This window comes from Lepisosteus oculatus, chromosome 8, assembly GCF_040954835.1.
Source record: "Lepisosteus oculatus isolate fLepOcu1 chromosome 8, fLepOcu1.hap2, whole genome shotgun sequence".
NCBI classification, from domain to species: Eukaryota; Metazoa; Chordata; class Actinopteri; order Semionotiformes; family Lepisosteidae; genus Lepisosteus; species Lepisosteus oculatus.
In genome coordinates, this window is record NC_090703.1 from 7,600,890 (window position 1) to 7,621,220 (window position 20,331).

At 39.3% G+C, this 20,331-nt stretch overlaps 1 protein-coding gene and 1 long non-coding RNA gene across 2 annotated transcripts in view; one reads left to right on the forward strand and one right to left on the reverse strand.

Moving 5' to 3' along the window:
* kcnh5b (potassium voltage-gated channel, subfamily H (eag-related), member 5b) overlaps positions 1 to 20,331 on the reverse strand; it is a 105,440-nt gene that overhangs the window by 7,963 nt on the left and 77,146 nt on the right. The window lies entirely within an intron of this gene.
* LOC138240966 (uncharacterized) lies at positions 15,053 to 19,328 on the forward strand. Its single transcript, XR_011190149.1, has 2 exons — positions 15,053 to 15,088; positions 18,302 to 19,328. It is a non-coding gene; the product is annotated as an uncharacterized lncRNA (long non-coding RNA).

Below are 20,331 nucleotides of genomic sequence, written 5' to 3' on the forward strand. Positions count from 1 at the left end.
TATTATTTAATTATTTAAGCTATGATGCTTCTATCCCCAAGCAAGCATGATGTGAGGCTATGAACATTTGATCTAATAAGGTTTAGTCACTTTAATTGCATGCATTCCTGGTAGGGCACTGAGTAATTTATACAATGCTATCTATATTTAAAACAAATTATTGCACATGAAAAATCACATTGTCTTGTAGGTCCAGGTCTGGAACACAGTCATTGGCCAAGATTCATAAAGTGAACCTCAGGCTCCATCAGGTCCTGTTAGACATAACATAACATGTTCCCACAGATAGCCATTGCTTTTATGTGTTATTATTTGGCTTTAATATAATTTGATCATAATGGGTGAACAGCAAGAATCACGATCAGGTGAAATAAGATATGTAATCAGTCTAACCACCTACAGAGCTTTTCTTATAATACATAATTATGACTGTTTAATTGGAAGAATGTTTTAATACTGTAAATGCACTTCTGATACATCAGCAGCAGGCTTTTTAAAATTCATTTCATAATGTACTGACCGATCAGATTAATCGGTTAACTATTTCTTAATTAATATTACCGGACAATTTACAAAAAACAATGCATGGAAAATATGGAATTTTATATAGCACAAATACAGATTTCATCATTGGTGGAGTCCCTGCTTTTCTAAGAATGTACTACTTTTACATACAGCAGACAAAATGAACACGTCAATATGGATAAAGAACAAATAAGTTATTAATGCAGCATACTTGATAGAAAAGAAAGTTTAACAAAAACATTCATGATCTGGAAACATTCACCATGGTTGGAAAGAATGTTTGGAGAGAAAAAACTACTCAGAAAACTAAAAAGAAATTATTGTAGCAGCTTTTGATATTTCACACATGGTAAACATGACTTCTGGGCTTATGTTCACGTGAATGATTCACATGTGAGTAACATTCACATAACATGTGCAGACCTAGAACTGTGGCACTGAGCAAATGGCTGCATATGGCTGACAATTCTCTGCTTTATGCTGCATAAGACTTTTTCATCTCAGCTAAAAGCAGAAAGAGATTAAACACTTCATAGAGGAAGGTCTTGAGAAAAAAATGGAATTAACTCTGCTTTAATTACACATTTACACAGCAGCTTGGTGCAATGATACAGTCTTTGTGATTGTAGTGCATTTGCTGGAATTTCAACCACAAATACAGATGGATTAAATAAAGGCTTACATTCAAGCAGAGTAGCATGATATACCCAGTAGAATAGCTTGTAAATTCAGACACTCCTTTTATTCCAGCAAATCATTAATTTCCTTGCTATCTTGCAAGTATTACAGTGTTTAAGCTGTAAAGAGCATTTCAGGAGATGATTTTCTTCAGGAGATAAAAGGAGATGACTTCCTCACCCTGTTCTTGAGAACCCAGTTTCTCAGGGGTTTATAAGTTTGAAACACCTGGTAATAGTGCTAAACTTAACCAGCTAAATAAAGAATTAAAACTCACAACTGAGCTGTAATAAACAAAATAGAGACCTTGGGGACTAGAATCAGACCTCCATGTTATCCATACTAATTAGAGAAAGCTGTAGTTAATTATTCAAATATGTCTGTATTCTGCAACAAATTCATCTTTATTGATCAGGGAATAACGAATTTCTAATATTTTTAGACATTCATTTCTCTTATTCCAAAAAGTAAATTTACTCTTGATCAACCGACTTTCACTTCAGTCTTTATTACTCTTTGTGATTGGACTGCTACACCCCAGCTAACTACTGTATATAATCTGCTTTGGATTGTTTTTCTCCCTACCTTTGTGGCAGTTACAAATGAAGAGCTCTCGTTAAAGAGATTCTTTGAATTTTTAATAAAGATTAAACAAAACAAATAATGCTACTTGATTTTACATGATGACCACAGGTACTGTTCTGAGAGACAGGTACATTTTTCTGCAAAGGAACAAGTAAAGGTTTATTCCATGCTGAGAAAAAAAAAGAGACTGTGGATCTCACTTCAGGTGACACCTTCACACCTGAAGAAGGCTCCACAGCCAAAAAAGTGTGTCACTTTCTTCTCTTTTCAGCCTGGAATAAAACCTTTACTTGTTCCTTTGCTCCCTACACATGCTGACGCAGCTCCCTACTTGAACGATTCTCTGTAGTCTTTCCATTCAGACTCGCAAGAAACCTCAATGCTGAAACTTTGCGCAAACATATCTGAAGATTAACAGGTGTTCATTAATGCGATTCTCCCTTTAAACTAATGAATCATCAAGTGGAGTCATCCCGGCTGATCCTCTCTGCCCTTTACGTACAATTTAATGCTCCTACAGGGGCTGAATAAATGTCCATATATCACTCCAACCCACATCTGAATTGAATCCTATTAAAGTATTATCTTAATTAATTAAGCGTGACCTCTGATGCTTCCAATGGTCTCCAGGACATTAGAAAAATAAGAGATGCAGTGCCCACATACACCCACAGTCCTCCTTGCTGGTTAGAGCCTCTCATGCATTGTGGTCTGGGTTTGTAGTGTCTTTTAAGGAAAACCAAAAGGAGAGCTTGAGTTCTTTGTAGGGTGGCATTGTTATGTAAAACACAGAATCCTCCCATCCCATCATAATTAGGACAAGAGCAGGCCAACATGACATCTCGCTATGTAATCATGCTAATGCCGGTCATAAAAGACTGGTTTATAAAATGGTTTGATGCCTGAAAAATGAAAGAGGATTTCCATGAGAGGCAATAATTCTGTTTCTTGGATTACTGAAATTTCCGTACAACAATAGACTCTTCTATCATGAAAAGATGAAAGAAAAGAAATAATTTTCAGAGTGCAGTTAATGTCAATAGTACCGTACCTATGCAGTTAGATTATAAGGGGACTAATTTCACAAAGCAGTTAATTTAGAATGTATTTTTTAATGATGCTGAACAAATTCTTAAAAGGGATACATTTTTTCATTGTCCAGAGTATTGTACTCATATGCCTTTATTGAACAATGCTTGCTTTCTGGTATTTAACTAATAGACCATTAAAGGAAACTGACTAAACAAAAGCACATTTCAATTACAGTTCTGCCCCAGACTAAAGTAATAATGTGCGTTTGAAACTAACTATATGATAAGCAACTCCCTTTTTTTAAAGAAAGAGAGATGATTTCATAAATTCTTTACATCAACATGCTCGATGTGTTGCTCCTTGACAGCTCCGCTCAAATAATATATATATTATTCTTTCAAAAATGGATTTGAGAAATTTTTCTGTCAATGTTTTTTAATTTTCCATGCAATAAATATTCTGGGGCCGAGTCATGTGTGCAGATCATTAAAAAATAAAATCATCCTGTAACAGATGTCTCTGGATCTTTCCGATGGAATTGGCAGAAGTATGATGTTGCTAGATGCTGTACTGGAGACAATCATTGTGTCAATAGCTTGGAGAACAACTGAATCATTTATATACTGCATTTGACCTGATTTCTCCTGACCTAATTGCGTCAGGGGGGACCGGACTTCGGAGGATTGGGATCCTATGCGAGGCTCTTCAGATGGGAAGGTTAGGAGTAGAGACGGGATGCGAAGACGTGGTCGAGTACTGGAGCTGGGGTCCAAAATCCGGGAAGGGGTCGGGGGTTCGTCGGTACCGAACCGGGAGACGAAGGCGTAGTCGAAGGAAAGTGTGGAGTCGAAATGCCGGGAGTCTAATTACAAGTTTAGCGGGTCGGGAGCGTATGCGTATGGAGCTCAGGGAGGAGACCTCAATCGTGAGCGAGGAAAGGAAGACTCGTGAGGGTCTAAACAGTGCTGAGAAGATTGGTGCGTGGACGTTTGGGGAGAGAAGAGCTCGTGGGAATGTGGGAGCGCTTACACGCGCGAGGGCGATTCGTGACAAATTGTTTTTGTCTGCACTTTGTGTAGCCGTCCGTCTTGTAACGTCCCATTCATACTGTACATTTGCTATTCTAATTGCTTCTAATGTTTATATGAGGACCAAGACCGCCCAATAGGCAGAAAGTGACAAGAGAAAAGAGAGAAGTGTGCACGAACTTCGAAAACCAAGTTGGCAACCCGTGCACTGAGACCACCCTAGCCTCACTTGAACCTCTGCATTTTTCAACTTTAAGAAGCCAGAAAAAGAAAAGTAATAATAAGTATGTTTTAGTTTTTTTTTTTTATAAGGCAGACACTTAACAGAACTCTAAGGGCACAAGTGGAAATTATGTGGGCTTTAAAACTGAAGAACTGAGGAGGCACTTCTTTATGTGAAGGGTGGTAGCAGTCTGGAAGAGGTCAACAAGGTCTTCCTTGGCTTTTTTCAAGAAGCAGCTTGAAAGAGATCTTCAGATCTCAGCAAAGTAACCAAAATAGGCTAGATGAGCCTAACGGCTTTTATCCTTTCTTAAATTCAAGGAATAGAGGAGAAATAATGTGTTGAATTATATTGCTTCAAGGTGGTGTTTCTGATATGAAGGGTGATCCAGTAGCAGTATGGCAGAAGAGGTTTCAAAGGTTGACCAGAAGTCCCAAGGGACACATGGAGTTGAAAAGTGGGACATGGTGCTCACTTTTGGACAGAGCTTCAGCTCAGGAAGGCTGGCACAAATCCAGACATCATCTCACTGTAACATTTACTGCACATAGTATCTCTACAGCACTCTTGAGTATCTCTTCCTACCAACATGAAAGGGGCTAGAAATAATTTTGACTGGGGATTTGAGGGGGAGTCTGAATTCTCAAAAACACATTTGAAACCTTGCATTTTATTTTTTGTTGTAGAAAAAAATGATTCTACAAAACATCAAGGAGCCTGAATTACAGTAGCTGACTATTTTAATTAACTGTTGTTCACAGCATGAGCACTGTAGCAGCATAGAACTAAAGTTAGAAACAGGTCAGTGAGTCTCAGCGTAAAAAAACTCTTGGTTCTGTGTCTTATTTTATATCACTAAACTATTTTTTCCCAAAGAAAAAAAAACTAAATCTAATAAGAAACATCCCTTCCAAGACTACATTAAATGGCTTTTTTCAAAAAGAAGCATATCATCACTCAAATACACAAAACTGACAGATTCCATAAAAAAGATGCAAATTGAGAAAGAAGTAAAGACGATTTCAGGATGAATCTGCATAGCTCAAAGGGATATACAAACACACAAGACAGCCACAATCAATGCAGAAAATCCATAGATCCTACTATCTGACACCATGAAAGATGTGTTAAAGCGCTACCATTGCACGCGTCAAACAAATGAACAAGCCCCTATATACAGAAAGAGCAAATCATTCAGTGACACTTCTCTGAAGTATGAAAACATCAGAGTGGCTTGAAAGCAACAGTGATCCCTACATCTGCGGCAGCCCTTAACACTGATTTCTCATTGCCAGTGCCTGGAGATTGCAGAGGGTATGGAGGATTTATCCTAAGAAAAACACTTATTTTCCAGATTCCAATTTGGCTCCTCCTTCCTGTCACCTGCTGGTGCTGTATCTAAAATCACCTTCAGTTTCACCTGTTGCAGCCACAGATGCGCTCAGTGAGTGTGTGCAATACTTGGGCGCTCTAGTCTTGAAGTGTGCAACTAGGGATAGGTACTGTGCCAGCAGGACAGTGTGTCTTAAAATAAGAAAAACACAAATAAACTGGATACTACCGATACTATAATACAGGAGCACAACCTTCAGGCATCAACAGCAGCATTGTAAGAGTCCCGATCTGTCACAATAAGATGAGCAACAGAGAGATTAGGCATCATTTCAAATAAAGTACAGGTTGAGATCACATGATTGTGCAAATCAATCCATCACAGCAATTCTTTAATCTCTGAATATGATGAAGCTCAGCATGGCCCATTGCAACTCTGGGGTAACAGGGTCTGCAAAGCACAGAAGGCTGGGCACTTACTGTACATCATCTGTGTGCTTCACAGCAGACATGCTACCCCAGTGTAGGATGTTGACTGTATTGCCATGTGTGAGCTCCTACCACCTTACTATTAACCACCACCACTTGGGAGATTTGTAATCCAGTTACTCTCTTTGCCTCATGTGTCACATTTGATTGTCTTGCAACTAATTAGTGAAGGGCACAAGTTCAACAGGCAACACACCACTCCCCCCATTTCATTGAGAAGAAATTTCCAGTCACATGTTTATCCCGAGGCCTTGGTACCAATGTACCATATTGTTTAAATGGTTTACTGTGTCCATAAGGACCACACACTAGTCATGTGTGTTTCCCATGGGGGACACTGACCTTGATGTCAGAAACACTGCAGTTCAACTGGAAAACCTGCTAATTCTCCAGAGTATGCTTTGCACCAAATCACATTTTCACTGAATGGATCTGAGAGAATGTCCCACCTCTATTATACTGTTCAAAGATTGGGGAGACAAGAAAATCTTTTCCAGATCAATTCATTTCCAAATATAGTCTTATATGTAGGCTTTTTATAGAACATGCCAACTCATCTCCTCAAGGTTACACGGCCAGCATGATGTGATATGAAAATAGAATAATTAGGAAATTCTTCTATTTTGTCATGGTTTTCACCTAGTCATGCAGATTCATCATGCAGTTCATCATGCTATACCTTTCTGATACTTCTTCTGATACATTTTTTGAGCAAATAAAATTTTTAATTTAAAAACAACCATCTTGTGAAACAGACTTGGAGCATAAACCAGCAAAGCAACTCATCTACTCTATCTCATTGGAGTCTAAACAGTCTACACAGGCTCTCACTGGAGTCTAAATTCTAATTAAATGTCTCTGTTGATTTACACCAAACATGGAAGAGGGAATGGGAGCAAATAGTTGAAATAGTGTTGAGCACTGAAATTATTGAGAAAGAGCACAGTATGCAGTATTTCATTTAAGCCCCTTAATCAAAGCATGTCACTTTGAAGTCTATTATAATTCTGTAAAGAGCAGTGGACATAAATACAGGCAACTGTAAAGCAATCCATACCCCCAAAGAACATATTTTCAGAGTCAGAACAACTATTGTTCAGTTCAGGAATGCTATATGGTCAATTAACCCACAAGAAAAAAATGTACTGCTGGTTTTGACAGCAGTAATGATGTTCATAAAGCATACTAACATCAAAGCATTTAAAAGTACTATTTAATTTTAAATGTCACGTGTTTTCTTTATTTTGCATTAATTTTGAGTTAATCCGTGCAGTGCTGTGGAAGTGCTCTATCGATTGTCAACACATATACAGTACACATTTCATTATTGTAAATGGATGCACCTCTTTTAAAATTCGGGCCTTGCTGCTATACACATTAATTGTAGTTGAATGTGAAATACAAATTTACATTTGCCTCTGAAATGCTTTACTCTGATGCTGATTAATTACCGGCGCAACCCAGAACCTACTGTAAATAGTAACAATCTAGCCATTGCGCTTTGCTTATCTTCCTGCAAATTCAGGCTTGAATTCTCCACAAGGAGTTCCATTACTATGAGCCCTATTCATTTCTTATTCCATCCCCCGGTATTCAACAAAAGAAGAGACAGAAATATCGACACAAGTGCTTTCTGTTTAAATCCCTGCAGATCTCTCACCAACTAAAACAACACGAGTGCAGATCTACAAATGTTTTAGGACTGAACAGCTACAACTTTCATTTCCTTTGTGTTCATCGATTGGCTGAATGAGTTTCCTACCTGAAACGGTAAAATAAAACTTGCCCTTAATACAATAATGACATGTCATTACATATGAGTGTCTTGGGAAATGCAAATAATGATTGATTTGTAATGCACACATTTAATAGACTTGACTACACTTTAAAATTATAAACAAACACTGCAATGCATTATTAATTATGCCTACCAGGAATCATCATAATTTATTGTTAATGCTGGGTGACTCTTTCATAAGTGTACTCTGAAAAAATAAATAAATGAGACCCTGATAATACAATTTGAATACTTTGAAACTTGCACATACAACAAATTCCTCCATCTTATATTGCTACAAGTCGCAAGATTTATTTTTTGTTTTTAAAGCAGGTGGAAAATTAATTTAATTACTGTTATTACTGCCAAGGAGCTGAGCGAGCTCAGCACGTTGAACATTTCCAAGCTGTCAGATTTACAACTGCACACTCATCTTGCGGACATTAATTTAGGGAAGGATGCCTAGAATAATAAAATGTCAGAAAATCTATTTTGAATAGTTTATATTTCGGATGATTTCATTCTCTCTTTTTTTTTTTTGGCAGAATCAGCATTTGTCCCAATCTGCTCGCATTGTCTCGCTTACTCCTGCCTGCAATCTACCAGGTTTCTGTTGGTCTCTTGGAGGTTTTTGTAAGTTCTTAAAAGTTGGTAGGTTCTCTTGGTAATATCCTGTGTATTAAACAGAATGTGAGGTTACCCTATACTTTTAATAAAAAGTAGCAGTGGGAATATTTGAAGGTTTTTACTCTGAGAGTTAGTTGCAATGCAGTGATTTTTTTTCACAGGGGTGGCAGTCATGTTGTTTGCACGTTCTCCCTGTGTCCCAGCAGTTTTTGTTTTACCAGGTTATTACGAACGAGTTGTTATGAACCCTGTGCAGGTCTCTAAGAGAGTCCGATGGCTTACGAGTCCGAGAGAAGCGAGGCAGCAAAGTGGTCAGTAGATCCCGGTGAGGTTGAATCCGGGTCGAGAAGGCAGCGAGGCAAACAAATCCGAAAAGGGGCGAGACGAGAGGGTAGTCAAGAGGTCCAAGGCTAGATGGGTCTGTGTGTCGGCGGCCAGAGGTTTGAGGACGATGCGAGCTCAGGAGGCGGATAGATTCCTAATCCCGAGCGAGGACTAGGAGTGAGTGGAGGGTTTAAATAGTGAGGGAAGAGGAGATTGAATAATGAGGGTCAATTGATGCCGGCTGCGCTCGTAACAGGTTGCCTGGGTAGCTCCAACCTTCGCAACACTACGCTGGTCCTGTTAAACGGTATCTCGAAAGTGCACGGCATCCAGACTGTGTCTTTCCTCCTGTGCTTCCAGGATTGGCTCTGGAATGCTGCAGCCCTCACAAGGAATAACCGGCTTTCTGATAATGCCGACATTGTCTTCACAGTTCAAGAGATGGCGTACAATATTTAAGTGACATGATAGGATACCCTAAGTGTAGAAATTGAAGGAATTGCATATTAGCTAACTGATGATGGTGAAGGCACGCTCTTTGCATTCCCTTTCTCTCTCCATAATGCATTTCTAAAGCCCGTGGGAGAATGGCAATCATTTTCCCCATGAGCAAGGAAACGCCTCTCTCTGACCTTCGGATTCATCCTGTGGGTAGACTGTCTCAGCGTGAGGATTCCGAGAATAATCCTTCATGATAAGTCTGGGTAATTTTCTCCAGCTTTGCCTCTGTAAGGGCTCAGTGGCGCTGAGTCTATTGGAGAAGATGACGTCACTCCTTAGAACCTGGATGCAGCAGGAGACCCAGTCTTTCGGCGTGCTGGGAATTCACCTTCACCCAGCGAGAGGAGCTGTGTGTGGCGCCCAGAATGGCATCCTATAAGATTCTCATCTGTGTGGGCTCCATCATATGCTGGGGCAGACAGCGAAGTGGCTATCAGACTAACAGTAGACCTGTCCTTCAATGTACCCAGATTATGTTTTAAATGTAATATTTATTCCACAATATTTATTTATTAATTTTGTCAATTAAGAACTTATTCTCATTTACAATGCTGACTTGGAAAGTGCCATGACTTCTGGGCCAATTATTTACATCTTCTACTCAATAGGGGGACGCAATAAAAAGTTCAAACCAAACGTTAGGATATCGTGTGTCGTTTAAAATTTAGTCGTGAAAACAGGGTACGTTGTGTGAAAATTGTACAAAACACTAGTAAGACCACATTTAGACTCTTCTATACAATTGTGGTTGCTGCTTCACAAAAAGATATGGTAGTCAGAGAGAATGAAGATATGGTAGTCCTCTCAGAGAAGACTGAGAGGACCTGCTCCAAGTCTTCAGAATGCTCAAGCCACATACTGTACAAAGTCAACCCAATGAATTTCTTGCAACATCCAGAGCAAGTTCAAAGCCCAGAGCTGGGTTCTGCAGTGTCTCTGAGCTGTGCATTAGCTGGAGGCTGTATTTTGTTTCTGATCTGAAGCCATTTGCCATGTTGTGCTGCGATTGCTTCAGAAAAGGTAGTATGGGTTATCGCCATGTTGTAAATGTATCTGTACTGACTGCATTGCTGTTTTATTCATCCCAAGGAATAATCCAGGTGTAGATGTGATTCCCTCAACCCCCCCCCTTGAGTGTTGCTAGTCAAGAATGCCAAAACGGGGATGTTGAGGAACTTTAGAAAATCCAGAGCAGGGAAGTGTTTGTGATCCTGCCTAAAGTGCTCCTGAAATGGCTCTTTATGTGAAACCTGCTCCAATCCCGAAGTAGTATTTTGAATACAAACACAAACCACAGCTCAATCCCTGCACACTTCTCAATTGAAAGTTTGTTCTGTTTAAACCACTTTCACAACAGAATGAAGGCACTTCTGGTTAGCTGCCAACAGCAGTCCTGGTTTGTGATAATACCATCCACTTCCAGCTTTGGTCAGCACCTCCTCTGTAATTGTGACCAATCAGCAACTTAATAACTTCCCCAGGAAGCTCATTTTACAGTCTTGCTATGTTTATTAAGTTGTAAAGATAATCCCCTCCCTGATGAACTGATTTACTTTCCTTTATGTCGCTCATAAAAGCTGAGACAGCAGTCCACTACGCAGGTAGGAAATGTGAAAGAGAATTCTTTTACAAGATGAACGGAGAGAGATCATTTCAGGTGTACATACTGTAGATATTAATTACGTTATGGCATACACATTCCCTATAGTCTTAGCAACATAAAGAGAGGAAATATTTAGAGAAAGGCATATGATAGAGAGAGTTCTAATAAAAGAGTCACATGCCAGAAAACTGGAATTAAGCCATGTGCTATATTTAGATATTACAACGACAAAGCAACAGAGTAGTGCATGCATTTGGTGATGAAAACATGTGACATGTATTTTATCCAAGAGTGATGAATCCTCCTGTGCTAACATGGCTTTGTTTTCTAAAATGCTGCATTAAGATAAGATAAAACAATGAGCAGCACCCATTGAAAAATCACACCTAAAAAATCTAATGGTATTTCAGTTTATTCTAATAAATATACAACTTAGGTTTAAAGCTCTGAGTGATGAATATTGTTTAATACTACATTGTAGGTTGCTTTTCTTATAAAACAGTTTTGCATGCAGTGATGTACCTGTAGGTTATTTTAAAAGGCTACTTAAACCTTTTATCTCCAGTACTTAAACATTGTGTGATAAACAAGGAGTTAAGGAGAGGTAGAAAGAGAGCAGGGAGTCAGTAATGACTCCAGATTAAGAAACTGATAGAGACTAGCTGGGAATATTAAAACACAGCTTGCGGTGGACTCAGCCCTGGGTCACTGGCCAGACCAACCATGTTGACATTGCTGTTCCCTGCGAGTGTCGGGAGAATTATTGCTCGTTTGCTTTTCATGGATCCATCGCTTTCAGTATCCACACTGTCCTTTAAGTGTGCTTTTTTATTTTCTGCAGTGAAGATCCCTGATATGAGACTGGCTAAACTGTTCACAGAATCTTTGGAGTATTGTCGAAATGTAGGTCACTCTACATCATAGGTTTCACGATTCATTATTTACCAGCATGGAAAAGGGAAAATGAGTTAGCGAGCATCAGTGATTTCACCATCTCTCCCCTACTGAAGAACTCCACATTTAATGCTCTCCAACATTACTAATGGATTTACTTCCTGGGGATCCAGTTACCTAAAGGATGAGCCTGACAGCTTATTTCTTCTCCCTGCTCCCGGGAAAATAGCCTTACAGCACCCCCAGGAAAATTACAGCTTCAAGAAAATCCCGAAGCAATGACATGACATACAATGACATTCATCTCGTGCTGAGTAAGTGAAAGTGGTGTGAGGCAATCCTACTTCTTTTTTTTTATTTTCTAGTTTTTACTATTTTATATTTGTCACAGTGCCAGTTGTTTTGCAAGAGCCTCTACAGCTGAGGCCCATTACAAAGGGTGGGGGGTGCTGTAACATACTGTATATCCTGGAGCAATGCCGCAAGTATGGAAGGGAGAGTGATCCCATTCTCTTGTACAGGTGTGACAACAAAGCTCTTCTAATGAGGTACACAATGAAAAACTGGTATCTATTTCTTCACTTTTTCCCAAGTCTAGGTGTTTAGAGGTGTTAATCTGAGAAGCTCAACTCAGTCTTGAATATTTAAGAAGCACATCTATTGAATCCAAGAAGAAAAACATGAATTCATATATTGACATTAATTAGTAAACTATGTCTTGATAATATGATTGTGTAAAGTAGGAATAGGAAGACTCTTGGTTGTTTAATAACCCATCTGATTGGAAGGAAGGCCCAGTGTTCCCAGAGTGGCTCAGTGTGGCAAGTGTCACAGAAATCAAGCAACCCAGTGAGTCGGACCAGTTACCAGTCAGCAGATGAGTGAAAAGAAGAAGTGGGATTAAGCACAAGAAGCTCTGTGACTTTAGCCCCCAATGTCATACACATGGATAGCGCAATGTGTTTTATGGGCATATGTATTTGAAAAATAGTTTAAATGGCAAATTTGAGCTGTAAGATTTAAGCTAAAGTGATATTCTTGTAGATGTTTCAGGGGGGAATGGACTATAAATCATTATTATAGCCTCCATGTCCCAGCTACAGTACATTTGACTTGAGCTACTACTCTGGGTTGCAATCTGCTTCCCTTAAATTCTACCTTCATTCAACTGTGATCTTTTAGGAAGGAAAACACTATTCAAATAGCAAGGAATCATACTGTTTTTTTTTTGTTTGACTGGCAGCTTTGTCCTTTTGTATGACAGAATGGGTTTTCACCCATCAGTTTCTGGACCATCTAGAGACAGATGTTCTCAGTCTGGAGCAAAACCCCTCTTCCCCATTTCTGCACAGCCCAACTCGGCTCTTTTCACTTTGCAAAAACCTACTGTCAAACCTCGCTGAAATGCGTTCTTGCTTTGTGGAGATCAACACATGTTTTCCTATTTACACATTTAGCCTAAAAGCTTAAAAGCCTCATAGTAACAGGTGAATCAAGTCAGTAAACCTGTGTAGATTTTCCATATTGTAACATTCTAATCAGTTACAAAGCTGCAATTTCCTGAGCACTCTCACGATGAGTCAGAAGAGCCTGATCCAGCTGTACAGTCCCAGGTCTGAGTCACATGGCTTCCTGGAGAGATCTGGTGTGACAGTATATTCCCAAAGCACTGTCAGCTGCCAGCATTGCATTTCTAATTGTCAGTAATGCTGAACGGACCATGACACTTGAAGCAAACTGCTTGCGTATTTACATTTCATACATTAATTAGAAAGTTAAGTACACACTTATTCCTTTATAGAAACAGACACTGCTCAGGTCTCCACGTTAAAAGCGGCTGAAAGCCTTTTTTATTACTTGCCATGTTCTATTGCTCATTATCTCCAGGTCATTACAACAGATCATTTTGTAAGAACTGTACAGCAAAAATCAATTTGCCTCTATAAGTTGAAAATTTCCATTTAACATTCTTTTTAAGTCTGCCTCGGCTTTGTCTACTCTGTCATTAAAGGCAGCATTAAAGATACATAAAGCATGAGAGAAAACAACCATGTACCTATAAGTGAACTCCACCTGTGTTATTGTGTTCACATGGCATCTAAGTGTCTCAGATATTACTGCATTAAATTTCTCACTCCTTTTAATTGCAGGGAGAGTAATTTACTAACCACTCTATAAGCCTTGAAACAGCTGCCTCATTAAGAACAAGTTCCAAAAATAGACAGGAGGAAATATAGTTATTGTTGCATTTCATAATTATTGCTTTTCTTTGGGGCTTATTCAGAGCACTCTCCAATTCCATCTGGCCCCATGTCTGTTTTGGGTCATGAAAAGGAAATCAGATGCAACAACTCTCCATTTGTCTGTTTTAAAAACCCTTACTGTGAATCCAGAGACTTGCTGAGTGGCCTTTAACCCATGCAACCCCATACCTAATGGAGCAGAATGTCCTAATCAAAATCCCACAGTCCCTGAGAATGAGTAAATAGGGGAAGAACTGGAGTTTTTTACGTTACACACCATATACTGTATTGTGCACTAGGAAGGCAAGTTTCAAAATCTATTGCTACATTATAAAATTTCTTCCACCAGATAGAGCCTAGTTAGGATTCCAAGGTTATTTTTTAATCTATTAACATATTGTAAGTGATTAGTGTCTTTATACTTTTAGAATTCATTTCTGCAAACGAGAAGCACTTTTTGGATCTATAAAAGACCTAATTGTTACTCATTTGCCTACAAAGGTGAGAGACAAGGATATCATGGTATTTCAAGTTTGCTATTAAAGACCTAATTGTTACCCAGCTGCCTACAAAGGTGAGAGACAAGGATATCATAGTATTTCAAGTTTGCTAGTTGGTGCCCACCTTTAACCCCTGAATGCACAATTACCAAGAGTTACATTAAGTCTGAAAATAGATCTATTAAACATTTTCCTTTACACTATTTTCCACAAGCGGAAAGCGACATTATTCTTATTTTATTCTTAATGAAGGTAGTACTTTCATAAAGATGGTATTCTGGTTTCCGAATAATTATTTTTGAACAAAGTTTGCAAAATGCTTTGTCGTCTGTTTTTCTTCGGGTTTTCCATTCAAAAACTGATAGGTACTACATGATCCCTTCATCAAGAAGTTCTTTCAGCTTGGGTTAGGGAATAGGAGATTTTGTACTTTATTTCCTTCAAAATACAAGAGACGCTCGACTTCAACAACATCTGGTTATACGAACGAAAAGAAAAGTCCTGTTTTGTTGCTGCGTTTCGGGCATTATCGCGTAACAACGCCATAAAGTTACCTTTCTCCTTGGCGCTAAAAGGCTTCTGCAGATCGGTCGTAACTACAGTACTTGCAGACACTTTCGGAATTGTTAAAATTACAAGTGTATCCCCTCTTTTCCGCTGTTTACGGGAACCAATCAGAAGCGGAGTGTCGCATCCGGGGGGCGTGTCCCCACTGTGCCGAAAACAGGTAAGAAAGGACCCTTCTAAGGAGCGAAAATTCGTAAAGCAGGTGTTTAAATAAATCACATGAGTGTAGTTGGAGGTTTCTTAGTTCATGCGTGTGCTGTGTGGGACTATTGAAAAATGTGCGAATATTGAAAGATGAGGGAAAAAAAGTGTAATCGAATTCCGTCTTGGGCTAACATTTGGAAAAGTAAACAAATGTTTGTTTGTTTGTTTGTTTGTTTTTTAATTGTTAACCACAAAGCCTTTCCAGCATTTGTAAGAACTGATTTTTTTTCTGCTGAGGGTATTTCATGAATGTTTCGTGTAGCGTCTATGACAGAATTTGGGTTTTTTGTTTAATGTGAACGGGGGACGTGTGAGAGAGCTGAAGTGTTTGAATGTAATCGTTTGGGATAACAATAGAAAGTAGTTTCCTTTTCGAATTTGTCGCATCTTCCTCATTTTATCTGCCCTTTCGTTATTTTTCTTTCACTAAAAAATAAATGCCTTAAATCTGTGACTGCATTGTCACGGTGTGCACACTTCACTTGAAATGAAACACGTGCTGTTAGTTAACCTTGAGCGACTGCGTTTCTGCACGAGTTGGTGCATTAATAAAGAGATTGCAGAGGGTATCACAAGTGTAACAGTACTGTCAAAACGGCTTTTTCACTGCTCGTGATATTTAACGGGGGAACGGTGGCACTGTGGCTAACGATCTGCGCATGTGGCTGGAAGGTTGCCGGTTCAAATCCTGCAGCCAGCAGAGGAATCCTACTCCGTTGGACTCCTTCACCCCAGTTGCTCCGGGGGCGCCGTATACAGTAAATTGCTGACCCTGCGCTCTGAACCCAAACTTCTCTCTCCCCGTCTGTGTGCCTGTATGTCTCATTTAGAGTAAGCTGGGGTATGCGAAAAGACAAATTCCTAATGCTAATAAAGTGATCTTAATGAGTGAGTGTCTGCTTGTTTCTGTGAATCGATCAGCGCTGTGTTACAGCGGGTTACATTATAAAAAGGGTATAATTATTCTCAAGGATTTCAGAAGAATGACGTCCCAAAAACAGGTTAAATATTTCTGTCTTTGTACTTAAACTGGATGTGTCTTAGAATTCGTTGCAGAATTCACTATTCATGTGGAAGAGATTGTGATTTAAAGCTGCTTAAAAGTGTGTAATTTGTGCCTTACACAATTTTAAAACTGAAATGCTTAAGTTGTCAGTTGAATTGCAGACTTATAGACAATAAATCGATCTTGCCTTTTGTTCGGATCTGGCCTGTTGTTGCCCGGGGTGAACACGTGATTGCCGGTTTAAAAAATGTACCAATGATTTGGTTTATCAGTGTTGGAATTGCTCACTCTTTCTTGACAATCTGTCACCTGACATTGTCAGGGAAAGTAAAAGATATAATGAGGACCGGCCCGTGTGTCCCTGCTGGTCTCATACTGTATGTCGTCCTCCCTCTTCACAAGCCAGAATGTCGCAAACCATGAATCGGTGGAGGGCTTAAACACAGTGGTTGTGTTACAGCAAGGCTTTGTGAGAGCACTTCCTCTGCAGCCCATCAGAACTGAGGTGTCTCCTCCCTCTAAATGAGGCTGTTTGGATTGCGGACAGGTAGAAAGACAAGGGTCATTTATATGGGTAAAGTACTTCAATCAAATCTAACAACGTTAGAGTCGGAGTTACATCAGCACACGAGCTACAAAGAAACATGTAGAACAAGTTATCTCTGCTTGTTCCTAATTCGTCTAACTACATGGAATACAGGGTTAGTTTAAGTTTGGGTGGTTGAGTATATGGGGGAGGCGCAGAGTATTTTTTGCCTCTAGAAAAAGGGAGGCTAGCCCCCTGCATACTACAGTACAAGACCTTTAACAGGGTCAGAGGGATCCATCTGAGTGCTGCCTTCCTAAACATTTAGAATAATACATTTCTGTGTTAGTTGGGCAATCATTCTGTTCTTTTTACATTTTAAACTTGTCACAGTACACAGTACAGGCGCATGTCATAGACGTACAGTAATGTCTCTTCCTGGAAACCCAGCCTGCGTAGAAGTCTTCGGCGATCTAGGGCAGGGTCTTTCGGCTTGGCAGAGGTCACCACTGGGAATAGTACACTGTGGGCTAGGAGCCTGTGAGCTATTAGCCGAATATCAGCAGGGGCAGAGCAGTTACTGTAAATACACCTGTGTTTACCATTTACAGTGCTGAACTACAGTATTACTGATATGAAATGTAAAAGCTAAGCTTGTGTGAGAGACGAGCTCATAGCCAGGAGGCAAACCTGTCGGTTCAGACTCCCACTAACTTATTCCACAGGAATATATTAAATTAAAAACCAGGTTTCAGGGCTAAATTTAAGAAGGATGACTTCATGGAGAGAAAAAATTAGAGGAGCAAAGATATTAAAATTTTAATCTCTTGAGATTCCTCCTACGAGATAGACAGCAAAGAGGTGTATCCGAGCACTTCTTACAATTGCCTCAAGCTTAAGGAACTGAAAGCAATATCTAAGCTACAATAAGAAGGTATTAAACTTAACAGTGAAATAACCTTTATAATTGTTTGCAGATCTTTTAAATCTCCATTTTAACTCTAAACATATTTTATCCCATTAATGCAGAATGTACCTGCTGCGGATTAGTTAAAAGATGAAAGTTTTGCGAAGGCAAAATAAAGAAATATGATTGCTTTCTATAAAAAGCTTATTAATGTAGGTTGAATCCTTTTCAATTTTTCATTTTGAATGTGGGTCTTAGGAAGTTATCTAAATATGTGAACGTTCCCTTCACTGCCTGTAGCATGTGTTAGAGGTCCAGCTTTCTCAGGGCTTCTCTTTAGCGCCATGAAATGACTGCATTGTTAGACAAGCCCTGGAACCTTGATAATGCTCATTCTTGTATTTTTCCATTTTGCAATTTAGTATTACTGGTTTAATAGTAAATAGTTGAATCCTACAACACTTGCAGTCGAGACTACACCACAAGTTCACTGTAGTCCGATAAGAAAAATAAGTCACTATTGTGCTTAAAATCAATGATAATGAGACCAATTCTTAGTGGATGCTGAGTACTTCTGCAACTTCTGTACTGCACAGAGAGAGGTTAATGACCTGTGGACATTATTCACTGACAGCCACCTGTCACACCCATTTATATATATATAAACACATTTTTTTTTCATTTCACTGACCTCATTTGGATTCAGCAATTGTGTGTTTTTCCTTATCAGCTACAAACCCTGCAAACACAGACGGGGGGAGAAGCAGGAAGTGTGGACAGACTCCTCCCATCTGCTCATGTTCAAGCCCCTCCCCCCTTTAACACAGCACAGGCACCACAGCTGAATGCTGGGGCTACAGCACCAGTCAGAAGAGGGGCGCATTCCTCAGCAACAACAGCACTTGCCCTCTGGGCTACAAGCATCACTTTATTGCTGTGAGAGCTCTGGCCGACTAACTCCTCCCTACCTTGGTCAACATGAGCAAGACTCCGACCTGTGATCACAGAGCTCAGTCTGAGATCAGCTGAACCGCTTGGGAGGCCTCTGGATCTTTCATCTTCTTACACGCCGCATGCCACATGGCACCTCACAGGAGAGTTGGGCGAATTACTCATTTTGCACTGATGTCACTGTAAACATGTAGGGGCTCAGCAAGCCACGAAAGTCACTGGTTCACCCATCTGACAAATATCTGCCCTGGTGTCACTCTGCTGCCTTGGGAGTCCCTGGCACAAAAAAGGTCCGATCCACCCTGCTTCATCCACATCGGAAAGACAGGTCATCATCGAGGACCATTAAAGTCCATTTACAGTACCACAAGTCAAGCTCAAGGTCCAAATCTGAAATCCAATCAGCAGAGAAGTTGAAAAAAGCTTTCAGACAAGATTTCTTCATATCATTCTTAGCTGAATTAGAATTTTGGAGCAAAAGTGTTTTTCAGACTGCTTTGCATTATAACAGTGATAAAAGTAATTCCTAAGAAAAGAAAGGTTTTCATGGAAACGAAGACTTTGACTCAATACTCTCTGTAATGAATAAGTTATAATCTTGAGAGCAGTGTGGTTTGTGAGCAATATTCTCTCCCTAATTTACTTTGCTTCTCTCTGCTCTCATACTTTAAACAATTTTTTGTTTCATGTTGTGAATTTGTCTGCTACTAGGAAATGAAGCACAAGCACATAGAGACTTTGACCAGTCTCAGTGGGTTTTAATGTACAGTATGTTAGTGAATAAATAAAAATAGGTAGATACCCTTTTCAATGTATTGGGGATTGTTTATTTTGGTCACCGTGCTGATTAATGATAACTATGAGTACAAGTTAGAAAGCTTGAACAGATTAACGGAGCTTGGACAGTTACAATGTTGTTTCCCAGTGAAGAAAAACCATTACTGAACCATACGGTCCCCTGCAATGATGGCTTACTGTGCTACAGATACATTATCTCAGTCATTGTCAATGAGTCTATTGATTTCAATTTTGAATTTTGAACAACTGAGAGATCCTCCTGCACCAAAGATAATTAGTTCTATTGTTTCATATACTCCAAGCCAGTGTCTTCAAAATGAATCCCAATGCAAGCATAAGGAAAAAATAAGGGGTCAGCCTAAATATGACCTACAAATTTATGATCTCTGGTTTTAAAATTATATGAACCTTCAAAATGTTCAGTATGGTTTGGGCATCGATGCTACGTACTGTACACCTCTGACTACAACTGGATATGCTTTATCCAGCCATATCTACTCATTGTGACTATAGTTGCCAACTTTTCACTCTTCTAACAAGTATGTAATTTAGCAAGGATTCCCAGATTATTCGAGCGTCATGGCACCATTCTTCTTACGGTAATAAATGAACAACTTGACTTCCTCCTTAAACAGTCTGTAACCAGGCATCATTTGCATTAAAACTGTTTAATTTACAGTATCATTCACTGAGCTAAAGTACATTATACAACAAGTAAGACAACTTCAAAACACCTCTAGGGAAGCTCATGATAAACGGAAATCTGAAAAACAAGATTCTTTGTGTCTCAATTATGTTTCTTATGTTTCGATGATGTGAAGAAGGCAATTCGGGAAGCTCATCAATCTTCAGTGACATAGGGAATAAATTCACACTCAAATTTAAGAAACAGCTGGGAAGTGAACTAATTCTGTACTTCTAGCAAAAAGCAAAAACAAATATTAACATTATCTATCACGGACAGCTTTGAATCCCACTTACATTCAACTCGGAGAAAGTGAATTATAGCCA